The sequence below is a fragment of the Sinocyclocheilus rhinocerous genome, unplaced genomic scaffold, assembly GCF_001515625.1.
Source record: "Sinocyclocheilus rhinocerous isolate Xijiao unplaced genomic scaffold, SAMN03320098_v1.1 scaffold525, whole genome shotgun sequence".
NCBI classification, from domain to species: Eukaryota; Metazoa; Chordata; class Actinopteri; order Cypriniformes; family Cyprinidae; genus Sinocyclocheilus; species Sinocyclocheilus rhinocerous.
Window position 1 is genome coordinate 133842 of NW_015629037.1, and position 16942 is coordinate 150783.

The 16942-nt window shown below is 38.7% G+C and overlaps 1 pseudogene; it reads left to right on the plus strand.

Annotated features, from left to right (window-relative positions):
* The first annotated feature begins 243 nt into the window (after window positions 1–243).
* Window positions 244–15577, plus strand: LOC107738599 (XK-related protein 8-like; annotated as a pseudogene).
* Window positions 15578–16942: the final 1365 nt, after the last annotated feature.

Sequence of the window (16942 nt, forward strand, 5' to 3'; positions counted from 1 at the left end):
AACCAATGTGTGTGAGTTTGGTCACATGTGACATCACTTACTACAGTCTGACACATGACAAATCATTCAAAGAAGTCACAAGGGAGGAGTTTATGAGTGGACGTAAAGTTTATTTTCTGTTTCAGATCTTTTAGACAGCATATATATATGCAATCATGCTGTAAGTTTTCTCACACTGGACTGAATCATGGTGGAGACTCAGAAGCGCTTTCCTTTTGGTTTTTTATTGAAGTACCTGTTTACTTTGGTGGGACTGTTATTGTTCCTGCTGGATATAGCGCTGGACATTTGGACTGTTGTGTCATTTTATCAGGATGGGGCCTATGTGTATATGGCAGTGATGATCTTTCTGCTGCTGGGCTCTTCAGTGTTGTTACAGGTCATCTCAGGTCTGTGACAGATTTGCTTCTCAGTTTTGAGTGCACTTTAGGGTACTTTTAAAAAGAGTCCTTCTTACTGAAATAAGATACTTCATCGATGGGTTTGTATTCTCAAACCCATAAGACTTCAAAATGACATTAGTCTTCAAAATGATGCAGATGATCATTTTTAATGATACATTAGTGATTTTGTTACTCTATTATTCACTCAAAACTTCAAAATGTTCATAAAGACATTATTTATCTGAATCGAGATGTTTAATTAAAGTCTTCTAAAGAGACAAAATAAGCAGATTTAATTTAGTCATTTATTCAAATATAAACATTGACCAACACATACATAGAGCTCATCAAATATGGTGAAAGGTCTAATGTGCGCAGTTGCACATGGGACACGTTTTATCGGTAACACTTTAGAATAGGGAACACTTATTCACTATTAAAGGCAGGGTATGTGATTTTTCAAAAACACTTTAGAAAACTGATTCCGGCCGAATAGCAAAACAATCTTCCACAAGAACCAATGTTGACAGATCCCTTCAATATGAATTTTGAATCAAAATCAAATAGAGCTATTTTCTTCATTCTTAATGTGAACATTTGAATTGGGTTATCATTTAAAAACAAGCTCTCAATAAATGTGAACGAGAATTGGTATTGGAAAGTATGGAGTCAATTTTACTTCATAATGTAGAACAAAATCCAAACTGTGGCCTCACTGTTGGCTGTTGTAAAGTTTTGTTGTGTTAAGTGTTGGTGAAGTAAATGCAAGAATGTGTTCACAGGTATGCTGGGGTGATAGAGACATCCACAATGGATTTTCTTCATCGCATTAACAATTTCAGAAATGATGTGCAGCATGATATCAGAGAGGATGTGGATGTGAAGCTGAAACATGATTTTCTGATGCTTCGTCTATTTGAGGCGTTTTCTGAAAACACCCCACAACTCACACTCATTTTGTCTAGAATCCTACTGAGAGGAGAGCTGGAGCTTATTACAGGTCTGTCTCAGATCCAGAGCACTTTCTTACTTTTAGGTCATAATTCTCATGCATCTCTGAACCACTTAAAGCGATAATTCATCGTTTTCAGTCATGTGACTGGTCACAAATTAGAATCTGTAGAACTTTAGTACAGACCAGTCAAGTTTCCATTTGTTTCAAGCCACAAAAGAAGAAAAAACAAAGATATGTGAACAAACTGCAAGTTTTGGGCACTTGAAATCCATATACAGAACATCAATGCAGTATTTCAATCACTAAAAACAGCAGGTGGCTTAATGTATTAAGACCGTAGGTGCCTCCCATTTTGTGTACTTATGCACTATTCTATGCCATTTTTAGTATAATTGGTGAGATTGTGTATGATTATTGAGATTTAGTATGATTAGTGTTCACATTGAAAACTCCAAAAAGAAAAAGTGGTGATATGGTAACAAGTCTTTATGAGTGAGTCATTGGTTTATTCACTTAACCAATTCATTCCAAACATTGATTCATTCAGCAACACTACTGTGTTTTGCTCAGAGCCTCAGCATCACCATGGCTGTGAATATATATTTCACTTGCATATTCATGTGATATTATTTAATTACATGCAATGTTTTTTTTGTTTCAGGTTTAAAAATCCTCACAGCAGCTTCTGCAATTGCCATTAATGTTGCCTTGTACCACCGGGGCATGCATGTCTATGGTTCTAAAGGACGTAAGATGAGCTTGATCTCCACTGGCGTCTACTTCCTGTGGAACTTGTTGGTGATTATTCCCCGTGTAACTGCTCTGGCACTCTTCTGCAGTGTATTGCCATGCTACATCATAGCTCACTTCCTGTCCCTGTGGATGCTGCTGGTTTTAGTGGCCTGGAGCCAGAAAACAAATTACATGGAACATCGTGGTTGGGAATGGCTCTACAGAGCTGCTGTTGGACTCATCTGGTACTTCTGCTGGTTTAACGTATCAAAAAAAGGAAACATAAAAGTAAAGATGGTTCTGTATTATATTTTCATGGCTGTGGACACAGTGATGCTGCTGGGCTTCTGGTGCTGGAAGGTGTTTGAGTATGCAGGCTGCTGGAGCTCCTTAAATCCTTATGTGGTGATCCCGGCACTACTATGTTTGTATGTCATTGGTATACTAGTGAAAATGATATATTACAGATGGTTTCATCCCAAAATGGCTGAACCCAGTGAAGGGCCGTTTAGACAAGCTGCAACATATGATGCAGACTCGACAGACTCGACAGACTTTTCCCCGGAAGATACAGCTGCAGCTCCTGTGCAGCCTCTCACTGGAGTCCTCAAGAGGAGCAGAACCATGGCTGCTAATTTCTACTTCTAGTATTCTAGTTTGTATTATAATGTATTTAAATTCACAGTAAACCACAGTGCAGAACCATAGAACTTACCGTAAAACAGTATATTTTATTAACTGACATGATGTTAATGTATTTTTATGTATGTTAATGTATAATGTATTTTTGATCTGGAAGACTACTGCAGCAATATACAATACAGCAATGCTATTATCAGAAATGTTAACAAGGTTATTATTATAAATTGTTTATCGCAAATTGTTTTGTGATGACATGTTTTCATACTACTTTCGCACAAATTTCAAAAACATGGTATTGTCATGATACAATGTCCAGAACCAAGAGATCTCATAGTCATTTTCATTACTTGCCTCGTGACATTTTCACTGATTTCCTAATGCACATGTCACACTAATAGATTGTTTAATTTAGGCAGTGTGACATATTAAATGTTCATTAAAAGGATAGTTCACTCAAAAATGGAAATTGTGTTATTATTTACTCACCTAAAAGATATTTCAAAGAATGTTGGTAACCAAACATTAAGTTTCCGTTTTGGTTCCTTTCATTATATGGACAAAAATACAGTTGAAATCAAATCGGAAACTGTTTAATTACCAGCTTTCTTCTTCTTTTATGTTCCACAGAAGAAATAAATTCATACAGGTTTGGAATAACTGATGAAACACTTTCATAATTTTTGGGTGGACTTGAATGAACCTTTAATATCTTACTGTATTTATGTATAACATGTCAAATGATTGCATTTTAAATGACATTCAGTTGTCTTAGGTAGTAGTTTAGCAGTTGGTGGTGTGTGTATGTGGATTTGTATGTACTTGGTGCTGTGTTCATTGTTTTATAGTGTGTTTCGGATTTAATGCAAGTATCCCTGTCGGTGGAAAAAAAAAACAACTGAAAAAAGTCTAAGCTTGTTGAGCCTATAATAATAGCTTATCTGGTACTTCAGCTGGTTTGAATTACCAAAAATCCTCATCTGCAATTAAAACAAATGAATGTGAAGCAACTAATGCAACATTACTGTAAAAATCTATGTTTTGTTTTTATTATATCAGCAAATTATTGTATTGTTACTAGGGCTGTCAGTCGATTACATTTTTTAATCTAATTAATTACAGGGTGCTGCGATTAATTAATCTAATTAATCACAAGCTAAAATTGGCTGTGAAAATACCCCCAAAAGATCATTTAAACCAATTATTGTGTTAAATGTTTAGACTACAATGGCCTAACATAAAGTATGGAACATAAAAGAATATAATTCAAGAAACATCTCAGTATTTTTTGTTCATGCAATGAAAGTCACTAGTGACCAAAACAGCTTAGCTACCAACAGTATTCAAAATACCTTCTTTTATGTTGTGCAAAAGAAAGTAAGTCATTCAGGTTTGAAACAACATCACGAGGGTGAGTAAATGATGTTGCTAAAAAGAACATTATTTTGTGTATTTGGTGTAATGAAATGTGTTTATGCGGTTTAAGGTTCAAAAAACGCATTATTTTCCACATACTGTAGATTATTGTTGCTCCTCTATGCCCCGCTTTTCTGAAACGCGTCGATTTTTACAAAGCTCATCGGTCTGAAAAAGCGAGGTGTGCATTTGAGACTTTAATTTTACAAATTTACAGATCTTCTTTATGCACCAAGAGCTTGTAACACTTCAAAGAGAAAGGAAAAATTGAAATCGCATCATATGACCCTTTTAAATAAATGAAATTATACTACTCTAAAGAAGAAACTAAAACTACCAGCAAATGGCGGTAAATGTCTTTATGAGTCGATTCATTCAAACGGCTGATTCATTCAGGAACTCTATGAATCATTGATTCACACGATTAATTCGGATTCATTCAGAAACTAAACATCGCTGTGTTGCTCGGAGATGCACAACAGTTCTGCTGTGGCTTTATAGGTAATATTTTCTTTGGCAAAATTGAACAAAATGCACAATATTGTGTTTAAATTTTGCACAATATTAACTTCTTATTTCCGGATATGTTGTATAAAATCACATTTGCACTCGTGTTCTTCGTGACAAAAACAGCACTCGTGTGATATTGCTCTCTCTGCTGATGTGGTGTCTTTTATATGGAACTCATTGTCTCTTTAAGGCAAGGGAATTTTTTTTAATGGACCTAGTGGAAACCCGCAGCTCTGAGAGGGAGGGCAGGCCTGCTGAAGTGCTGTATGTTTTCATGGGCAGGGGCGTAAATTTCGTCTAACAGTTGGGGGGGACAATAAACAAAATTTCTCAAGAGAAATTTTTGAAGGAAATTCTCAAAAATAACACCGCCAAAATTGTACTTGTAAGGAAAAGTTTACACAGAAGAAAGCCTTACTACTATTAGTGTAGCAGGGAGACCGTGCCAAATTATACAACTTCAAGCTGTTGTGGTCGTGCCGGGACAGTGGTCCTGTCCGTTGTAGACATTACTATCCGTCAAGCAGGTAACGTTATTATTGCTAACATAGCAGACTCATCGAAAAATACGTTGGCATCATCGGTAAAAATCACTGGTAAAAAATAATCACGTTCCGGGGGTAAAATACACGTTTTTCAGCAGGGTTCCGGTAAAATTAGCATACGTTATTGGGGTCGCTTCAACCCACGGACATGAAAAACAACCCGCTCGTGTGTTTTTGCTCTCTCTGCTGATGTGATACCGCTTTTCATATGATATAAATATGAGACAAAAACTCATACAGGGGCATTTTTTTGCCACAGTATCATGAAAAACAACCCGCGGCAATAGTGTTAAAGTAGCCCATTTCCGCGGGAAAACCGCGGATTTGGCAACACTGAGGTGATGTAAAAGAGGAAAGCAGGCGTTTGGACCAAAGCACTGTGAGGCAAGGGAGGGGGAAACTCAAAATGTTTCTAAACTTAAAACGCATTTTTGCCCCGTTTGCGTTTGTGTTACTTAACTACTTAAAAAGTTATTTAAAGTATTAAACGATATTTACAATACACAGTTTTTAATCATATTTTTAGGGGGGACAACCCTCAGATAGAGGGGGTTCCTGTCCCCCCCGACCCCGGGATTTCCGCCTATGCCTGCATCATATTTGTCAACAGTCAACTGTATGAAATGTAAGATGACGTACAGGTCTGGGGGCGGGCCAGTGCGTTAACTGCGTTAAAATATTTTAATCGCGTTATTTTTTTCATAATTAATTAAAGCTGCAGTCCATAAGTTTAGCATCTTTGTCGCCATCTCTGTTTGAAAACCTGCAATTGCAGCTGTTTGCGGAATTATCTTCCTTGCGTGGGTTGTGTGCCGGCACGGCTCCAACGCGGATGAATCGGTTTTGAGGATGTGTGGCAGTCAGTCACCGCACCGGTGTCGATATTTACTGTACTTCGCAATCACAGATTCTAGCCTACGTCTTGGAATATATGACCCAAATAAGAATTTTCACTGTATATTGTCATCTGAACAAGTAACAAGTCTGCCACGTTTGTTCTGACTAACTTGAGGAAAAAAGCTTTACAATAAAGCATTACAATAAATCCCGCTACCAATATCTAAAGAGTGGTTATCTCATATCACATTAAACCGTGCAAATTATTATTATTGTTATACTTTATTCTCAAATTATTAATGTTAACAACATCAGCATTGCGTGACTATGAGTAAAGTGTGTATTAGCGTGTAGATTTCAATTTCTGTACAGTCTAATCTCTAATTGTCATACCATTCGAATTTCATATTAAGAAATTCTTTTAACCCAAAAAGCTATAAATGATCCGCCACCTCCATAGCCTAGTAGCCGGGACAACTTCTTTATGTTTACAGACGTGACGTAATGACATGGCAGCATGCTCGAATTTCCCGTGAAAACCTACCCGTACCACTATATGAGAAAACATTATTGTAAGATAACCATTGTGAATCGGATTAAAGTAAGGCAATAGTTTTGAACACTGGCTGATTATGTACTTGCTCAAATATTGATTTCAGATCATTTTTAACCAAAAAAAGTTACTTTTTTTTGTTAATGTTACTGTGTCATCATTTGTTCCCATATGGCTTTTCTGTGTCTTCCATGGAACTCAAAATGAGAGTGGGCTGACAAAAACTCCAAAAAGAGCGACACAACATATAAGATTCATAAAGATGGTTCATTACGACACATGCACTGTATTTCAAATCTTATTAGATTCTTCTCCAAAAAATGTATTGCATAAAAATAAACTGAAAACCATCCTACCATATTTGATTCTTAAAGGGATAGTTCACCCCAAAATTAATATTCTATCATTTACCAAACATGTATGACTGACTTTCTTCTGTGGCACGGCGAGTGCGTTGCTTGCCTGGGCAGCGCCCACACTGAGGCTGTGCTCACTGGGACCGAATGCTCTTATTGCGAGAGTATGAGTCTCAACCTGTTTTGCTCGCAGATCACCTTATTTCACAAAAGTGGTCCTCCCCAGCCCTCCTGGTGCTCTCCTGTTTCCTCCCTCCCAGAAGTCTCGGAGGAAGAAACAGCAGAGCAGCGAGGTTCAATCTGGCTCGAGTGAATTCACACCAGCACAAGGCCCACTTGCTTCACTCTCCCCACAATGCCTCAATTTGCCTGTGTGCTTCACACTTGAGGATCAGCGCCCCTTATCGGCTGAGAGCGGTCTGATTTACTTCAGTAGATCTGAGGAGGAAGTTGTCACTGATGTCATTGACAGATTCTGACACAGAGGAGTGGGCATGTGCTGGTGAAGATCCTGACACCCTCCCTTCATCTCTACGAACACAGCCCAGCGCGAACAGTGAGCTGATCCGTGTTCTTACCAAGGCTGATAAGGATCTTGGCCTAGCTTGGTCGGCTCTGGACCAGTACCACTTGTCTAATCTTTTAGACAAGTGGTACCTGAAAGAATGCGTCAATGCACCTCTCGCCACTGTTATTCCCGGAAGTTCACAACGAACTCACCAGGATGTGGCGTGCTCCCTATTTGGCGCGTGTTAACTCTTCCACTTCTGCTGCTCTCATTACCGTTGATGGCGCTGAAGAAAGAGAATATGGCAAGCACCCCCCTTTCCAACAGGCAGTCGCTGCGCATCTCTGCCCTTCATCAGCCCAGGGGGTAAAAGTCCATGCAGCACATCCATCTAAGCCCTGCAGGACAACCACTGCTCAAACCTGGCTCTGTATGCCACACAGGCCACTGTGCAGGCAATTGGCAAGGCCATGGCCAATTTGGTGGTGCTAGAGCACCACCTTTGGCTAAATATGATGGAGATTAGAGACGCTGACAGGGTCGCCTTCCTCGACTCCCCAATCTCTCCTAAGGGACTGTTAGGCCCTGACGTGGATGTATTTGCCAAACATTTTACAACAGCTCAGAAGTCATCGCAGGCCATGTGCTACTTCCTGCCGAAGTGATCTAGTTGAAACAGATCTTCGCACAAATATGCCCTGGGGATCTGCATTAAAAACTATTTTTCAGAGGATGCTCTGCCTTATGTCAGTCGCCTCCTCTATGATCCCTCTGGGCCTGGTTCACATGCGGCCCCTTCAATATTGGCTCAAAGCTCATGTATCGTCCCACGCTTGGTGCCTGGCATCCTGTCGAGCCTGACCTCCATAAGGAAGGTGGTCATGACAGATGCCTCCAACTAAGGTTGGGGAGCACTGTTTGAGGGCAGACCGGTGTTTGGCTCCTGGTCAAACATGAAACAATGCTTGCACATCAACTGCCTTGAGATGATGGCAGTTTCTTTAGCCCTAAAAGCCGTCCTACTGGCCTTAAAGGGGCACCATGTCCTGGTCTGCTTGGACACCATGAGGGTGGTAGGCAGCCTTTATAAATCACCAAGGCAGTCTCAGGTCACGTTCCTTTTACAGGATTTTGCCTCCTTTTATGGGCACAGCACAATCTACTCTCGCTGAGAGCAGTTCATGTGCCGGGCAGACTGAACCAAGGAGCGGATGTGCTGTCCAGGGGCAGTGTAGCCCAACTCTAGGCACTTGACGCTTAAGACCGCCCTCCTTTTGGCATTAATGTCGGTCAAGTGAGTAGATCAGTGCTTCATGTCTTGAGTTTGGACTTTACGACTGTAAAGTCACCCTCAAACCAAGACTTGCCTATGAAGCAGAGACCTCACTGGATGGTTGATGCGATAGCCCTGACTTATGCCTCAGAGGGCTTACAGTGTCCTATCCGAGTGAGGGCCTCCTCCTGGGCATGGTCTAGTGGGATTTTTAAGGATAATATTTGTGTGGCCACTGGCTTGTTGTCGCCATCAACCTTTATGAGGTTTTACAACTTAGACGTCCATGCCTTCCAGGCACAGATTTTGTCTGCTTAATTCACCTAATCCCCACTGTGAGTGGAAAAGGTCCTGCTATTTAGTCCCCAGCCAGTTTTGCACTTGCTTATGGCACGACACTATTGGATGTGTTCACCATAAGCATGTTAACACAATGGGAAAGACTGTTCGATAGGGAATGCTCCAGTTACTAACGTAACCTCGGTTCCCTGAGATAAGGAACGACCGTTGCGTTAGCAACCGTGCTATATGGCTGATGATACACAGGGCAACTTTTTGAGCAATTTTGCCTTCAACAGGCAACCAGGTGAGACACAGGGCCCACGATGGATCTAACTTATCCATATAGAAATTTGTTACATATTCTCAATGAGAAAGTGCCCAAGCAACATTGCTCAAAAAAGTTGCCAAGCAAAATTGCTCAAAAAAGTTGCCAAGCAAAATTGCTCAAAAAGTTGCCCACTGCATGCGTGTCAGCGGCTGTCACTGACAGTCGAAGGATTCTGACGAATGGCGCTCTGAGCCAACGTACATAGAAGTAAATGCAGTTACAAGAACATGAACAAATCAAGCTTCAGTATCAGAGTAAACAGGAGATTCCCCATAAGTGTGTTATGGCAATGCTCATTCCCTTTTCTCAGGGAACCGAGGTTACATTAGTAACCGGAACGTTTTAATCCAGTCAGCACAATGGTCCCTGAAAACCAGCTTTCTTCAAAATATCTTTTGTGTTCCAAAGAGGAGAGAAATTCATAGAGGTTTGGAACAGCATGAGGGTGAGTAAATGATGATATAAGTTTCATTTTTGGGTGAATTATCACTTTGAAGGTTTTGGGTTTGATTCCATTAGGACTGGTTTTCTAAATGGTTAATATTTCCAATTCTATTTTCATTCCTTCAGGATTTCTTGACAAAAGTATGTTGGTAGTTGTCAAAGACTACACTGAAACTCATTTTATATATGAATATATGTCATATATTACATTTCCGTATGGAATAATCTTTGAAAACTCAGTGCTAAGGGAGGTACATACAATTTTAAATAATTCAACACACTTTCTGAATCTTGAATTTGAAATGTTGCCACCAAGCTGTAGACTGAATAAATAGTACTGTATTAAATAGAACTAAGAGACTTGACTACAGTATAAAGTTTTAAGGTTTTTATAATTGTTTATAGGCTTGTGATTATGCATTTGTGCTAAATGTTGTGAGTTTTATTGTTATTTATGTGACGCAGTTTCTTCTTCTTGAGCCCAAGTTAAATTCCCCTTTGGGACAAAAAAGTATAGCCGACCTTATCCTACCTTATTATTAAACTTGTGTAGTTGCATAACTTGTTTGTGCTATGGACAAGAATGGGACCTCAGATTGTGATGAGATGGTAAAATGATAAATTTAGCCAAAAAAAAACAAAACACAGCAAACCACCCAAAACAACCTCTTACCTACACTTATATACATATTCCAATATAGTGGCCACTAATCTATAATATGTATATATATATACATTATATTTAGATCAGTGATAATGGCCTTTTTTTAAAGGGTCACTTAAAGTTTTCTTTCCCTGTTTACTTTAATGCAAATGTGGTTCTCAACACGTTTTGCTTCAGGAACAGGTTTTTACATTGGACTTTGCTTGAGGTCAGTATTTATTTATTTTTTTTGTATTTATTATTTTGAAAGAAATTAGTTTTTATTCAGCAAGGATTTGTTAAATTGATAGAAAAGGTGATTGTTAAGATTTATATTGTTAGAAATCTATCTAAAATCTAAATCTAAATTGTCTAGAAATCTCTATTTTGAATAAATGCTGTTCTTTTTTTTAAAAAACTTTTTATTTATCAATGAACCCCCCAAAAAAGTATCACAGGTTCATTCATAAAGTATTGATAAAGCATTGAAAAAAAATGTATAAATAAAAATCCAGCAAAACAGTTTCCAACATTGATAATAAATCAGCATATTAGAATAATTTCTTAAGGATCATGGACTGAAGACTGGAGTAATGATGCTGAAAATTCAGCTTTGCATCACAGAAATAAATCATATTTTAAAGTATATTAAAATAGAAAAACATTATTTTAAATTGAAATAATATTTCACAATATATATATTTTTTTTAATTTTTAATCAAATAAATGCTAGCTTGATGAGCATGAAACACTTTCATAATGCTGCATAATATACTTAAGTCCTTTCACGTCACCATTTCGCCAACCGACACTTCACATAATAGGCTTAGGTGGCACTTGGGCTTCAAAGTTTCATGGAATAGTAAACGGAGTATCAACATACATAAATATAAGTGTATTGAATACTACCATTATTGCGACTTTTGGCGCTGCACGGTTTTGTGCAGTGCTTTTGTAGTCATTTAGCATCCATTTTCTTAGCAATGCAATTTGATTTATAAAATGAGACAAACCGCATATCCAGATCACTGCACAAATGTAAGCTCCTCTGTCCCATGTAATTTTCAACCGATTTGTGAATAAGAACGGGAAATGACCGCTCCACTTCACATTGTTGTCCAATGAAATTTGAACTTGTGCCAGATCATGATTGGTGTAGCCTATTATACATGACAAACGGGCATTGATGAATTATGTAATATTCCAAAATATATAATATATGGATTTTTTAATTAAATCGACACACTAGCTTTGATTATTTATTGAAAAAAATTATTAAAATATTGTTTGGTTTATTTTTTTCCTTCCGTCGACCCACTCACTGAAATATGGCTTGAGAGGTTTCCGAGCAGACTATGAAATATCTGGAATATCAAGCAAAACGCACGCAACCGCAACGCCTCAGATTGACAGATATGTAAAGATAAACAACAATTTTTCGACTTTTGAGCGATTATTTACTGTTTTGTAGCTACACATTGTCATGTTAATTATAATTCAAATGCATTTTGTTTTATTGACCACAATATCATTGCTAGTGTCTGTCTGAGAGGGGCACTTTTGAATATTTTTTAAAAAGGGAAGGGGGCTTGAGCCCCCAAAGCCCATATAAGCTATGAATCACTGCTCAGTAGCTACTGGGCTTTAGATTTATAAATTAGGCTAAGCATAGAGAGCAAATACTACTTAGAAATGATTCCTGTGAGTTTGGTCAAATGTTTATATTCGAGTTCAGGTGTGTTTGACTTGAAGCAGCGCTGCGCAGACCGATCGGTGTAGGACTAGGCTATATCAAATTACCGAGAAGCATAGGAGCCGTCTGATCTCTACTCGCTTGGTACTTTGAAGTCACTGATCGTTCTGCGCAGCGCCGCCTCAAGTCGAGCACACCTTCTGATGCGTGACTAATCATTCAAAGTGACATGGGAGGAGTTGTGAGTGGATGTTAACTTTACTTTCTGTTTCAGATCTTTTTAACAGTATATCTCTCTCTACAGAAAAAAACATTACATGATCATGCTGTAAGGTTTCTCACACTGGACTGAATCATGGAGGAGACTCAGGAGAGATTCACTTTATTTCATTTATTGGAATACCTGTTTACTTTGGTGGGACTGTTATTGTTCCTGCTGGATATAGCGCTGGACATTTGGACTGTTGTGTCATTTTATCAGGATGGGGCCTATGTGTATATGGCAGTGATGATCTTTCTGCTGCTGGGCTCTCCAGTGTTGTTACAGGTGTTCAGCTGGCTCTGGTCCTCTGATTACCTGTAGAAGATTGAGACTAAGGTGGAGACATTTGCAAAGAGGCATTTATTGATCAAACCATTCCACTTTCTTCAGCTCGGAGTCTACCTCAGGTCTGTGACAGATTTGCTTCTCTATTTTCAGTACACTTTAGTGTATATTTTTTAGATGATCCCTTATTACAGAAATAAGATACTTCATCATCATTTACTCACCCTCATGTATTTCCAAAATGAAAATGAAGATATTTTTAATGAAACCTGAAAGTCAATCTGTTTACAAATCGAAATAAAACATGTACTTCAAATGCAGAGCAAAATCCAAATTGTGGCCTCAGTGTTGGCTGTTGTAAAGTGTTGCTTGAGTAAAAGCAAGTACCTTGTATTGACAGGTATGCTGGGGTGATAGAAACTTCTACGAGGGATGTTCGTCATCCCACTAACAGTTTCACAGAGGGTGTAGCTGTGTACCTGAACCATGATCTTCAGATGCTTCGTCTATTTGAGACATTTTCTGAAAGCGCCCCACAACTCACACTCATGATGTCTATAATCCTACAGAGAGGAGAGCTGGAGCTTATTACAGGTCTGTTTCAAATACAGAACACTTTGTTTCTTTCAGATCGTATTTCTTATACGTCTCAAAACCACTTAAAGTGATAATTCAAAGTTAGTCATGTGACTGCTGCAGAGACCTGGAAGGCAAAACATAGAATTCCACAGAACTCATAGGGCTTCAGACCAGTCAAGTTTCAATTTGTTTCAAGCCACAAATATTTTAGATCATCTCCATAGACAGCACCTCAGTGCAGTATATCAATCAGTAAACAGCGGGTTATTCTAAAATGCTTAACATGGCTTAATAGGTGCGTCCCAATTTGTGTACTTATGCACAATTCTATGCCATTTTTAGTTTAAATAGTGATTAAATGTGATTAGTGTGTTAACACTATAAATTCCTAAAAGAAAATGTGAACTTTAAATACCCGGATGAGGCACTTGTTTTAAACCCCCCCCCCTTTGGAGAGTATCCGCTGGACGTAAACAGCATATGCTGTTCTGTGACAGCTGCGTCACACGGATACGCTGTTTTCGTTCATAACAACGTAGGAAACAGATCCGGCGTGACGCAGCTGACACAGAACAGCATACGTTGTTTACGTATCTGATACTCTCCAAAATGGCGCTACAGGGTGACGCGGAGGAGACGAATTGTTGAATAAAGTCGTTATTTTTTTTCTTTTGCGCACAAAAAGTATTCTCGTAGCTTCGTATAATTGCGGATGAACCACTGATGGATGATTTTAAAGATCTCCTTGCTACGTTTCTGGACTTGGGAACATTTCAGTTGTGTTGCTGTCTATGCAGGGTCAGACAGCTCTCAGATTCCATCAAAAATATCTTAATTTGTGTTGCGAAGATGAACGAAGGTCTTACGGGTTTGAAACGACATGAGGGTGAGTAATTAATGACAGAATTTTCATTTTTTGGTGAACTATCCATTTAAACCAGGGCTGTCCAAACTCTGTCCTGGAGGGCCGGTGTCCTGCAGAGTTTTAGCTCCAACCCTAATTAAACACACCTGAAGCAGCTAATCAAGCTCTTACTAGGCATAGAAACTTCCAGTCAGGTGTGTTGAGGCAAGTTGGAGCTAAACTCTGCAGGACACTGGCCCTCCAGGACCGAGTTTGGACAGCCCTGATTTAAACCATTCAATTCATGTCTTTTTATACTTTTTAATATGTGAACGTTTTGGTTTGTGTGGACTTTCAGTGGATGGACTGACATTTGAGAGAATATTAAAAAGATCACCTTTTGTGATTCTAAAACGAACTAAAGTGGGTTTGGAAATGTCACAATGGTGAGTATATGGTGAAAGAACTGTTATTTTGATTTAACAATTGTCCTCAAATTTAATTGTCAAAATAGCGTTCCAAGAGTGCTGCTACAGTCCAAAGGCACATTTTTTACTCATTCAGAAGAAAAGTACCTACTAGAAAGTATGTGATTTTGGTTGCAGCTGTTGTTTTTTATGAATGAGTCATTGGATCCTTCACTCAACCGGTTCATTCCAAACATCAATGCATTCAGCAGCAGCACTACTTTGTGTTGCTCAGTGTTTCAGCATCAGAATGGCTGTGATTATCTACATATAAGCATATATATGATGTGATGTTCAATTTCATGCAATGGTCATTTGTTTCAGGTTTAAAAATCCTCACATCAGCTGCTGCAATTGCCAGTAGCGTTGCTATGTACCACCGCAGCATGCGTATTTATCTTCCTGAAAAACGCAAGATGAGTTGGATCTCCACTGGCGTCTACTTCCTGTGGAACTTGTTGGTGATTATTCCCCGTGTAACTGCTCTGGCACTCTTCTGCAGTGTATTGCCATGCTACATCATAGTTCACTTCCTGTCCCTGTGGATGCTGCTGGTTTTAGTGGCCTGGAGCCAGAAAACAAATTACATGGAACATCGTGGTTGGGAATGGCTCTACAGAGCTGCTGTTGGACTCATCTGGTACTTCTGCTGGTTTAATGTAACAAAAAAAAGCATCAAATTAAAGATGGCTCTCTATTATAGTTTCATGGCTTTGGACACAGTGATGCTGCTGGGCTTCTGGTGCTGGAAGGTGTTTGAGTATGCAGGCTGCTGGAGCTCCTTAAATCCTTATAAAGTGATCCCGACACTACTAGGCTTGTACGTCTTTGGAATACTAGTGAAAATTATATACTACAGATGCTTTCATCCCAATGGTGATAGAGAGAAAATCACTGAACCCACTGAAGGGAAGTACAGAAGAGCTGCAACATATGACATGGACACAGACTTGACCCCAGAAGATGCAGCTGCAGCTCCTGCGCAGCCTTTCACTGGAGCCCTCAAGAGGAGCAGGACCATGGCTGCTAATTTCTACTTCTAGGTCTTGGTTGAACTTTTAAAGTTTTATATAATTTTTTTTTTTATAGAGAGAATACCTGGTTTTGGTGGAAATAACTTTGACAAAAATATAAACTTTATCTTATTTGTCTGAAAAAATAAAAATCTTATTTTCTAATGTTATGTTCATATATCTGATGGTGTTCTGATGATGTTATTACATTCACACAAATTTCACAGGTCTGTTTTGGTGGCTTTAGAAAAGCACAGACAAATGTATTCCAGTTGTTCTGTTCGTTCCAACTCTTTGCTAATTAAGTGTCAAAAGGGATGACAAGTCTACATTACAACTGAAATCAAAAGATTTGGGGTTTAAATGTGTCCTGGAGATGTTTTCATTCACACAATTATGAGTCAGAGATGAACAAGCCAAGCAGGTAGGCCAGCCTCAAAGTATTTAATGAACGTCACTTACACAAAACCATAAACAGCGTAGGTACAGATATTTGCTTCTTCAGCCAGTTTCAATAAGCCAGAAGTTCTCCTACTGATCTAAAAGCTCAAGCTCAAGGCTAGATCGAGCATTTATTCTCTGGCTAAAAGAGCCATTACATCCCTTGATTGTCTATGCATTAGTAACAAATCCCAAGATCTCACAATGATAGTGTCATGTATCTCCAGTTAATGCAGACAGTATACAGGGACTAAAAAATTTTTTCCCTGAAAAATGCAGGAAACAAAGTAGGACATAGGGGGGGAAAAGCACCAGAAGAATAGTTTTTATGATTCAAGTTAAAGAAGAACAGCATCTGATTGGCTGAGCTATGGAGAACATGATTTCTGCAGAAAAGAAGTCAGAGCACATCAAAAGTACCAAACTAAAAGAAAACAACAGATAACAGCATAGGCCTACGAGTCAAAGGTAACGCTTCACCAGAAAAACAAACAATACAAACATATGTTTGTCATATTGCAAATGTTTGTCATATTTCAGTAATTCCCTTTTAAGATAATACACTTACTGATTGTTGATTATAGTTAAAAGGCACAATATAAATATATACAGGAAAAAAAAAAACACAGACACACACATCTATGCAAACAAATGAAGAGTACACACATTCTTAATTGTCAAAGCTGCTTGAGTGAAAATGCTTTTTCTTCAGGCTCAGTAATGTTCAGTCAAAATCTCGCAGCAGTTAGGAATATTACACCCAAACCTGCTCGTAAAACCACCTTCAACCATAATTGAAAATCAATTATCACTGACCAGAAATGTATTGCACACTATCACACAGTTTTTCTCCCAAACATGTACAAATGAAAAAAAAAAACGGTCACAGGCTGGGGCCCTGCAGCTTCAAATCCATGGGGAATTTTGGCTATATGCAAGAGGTAATTTTACAAA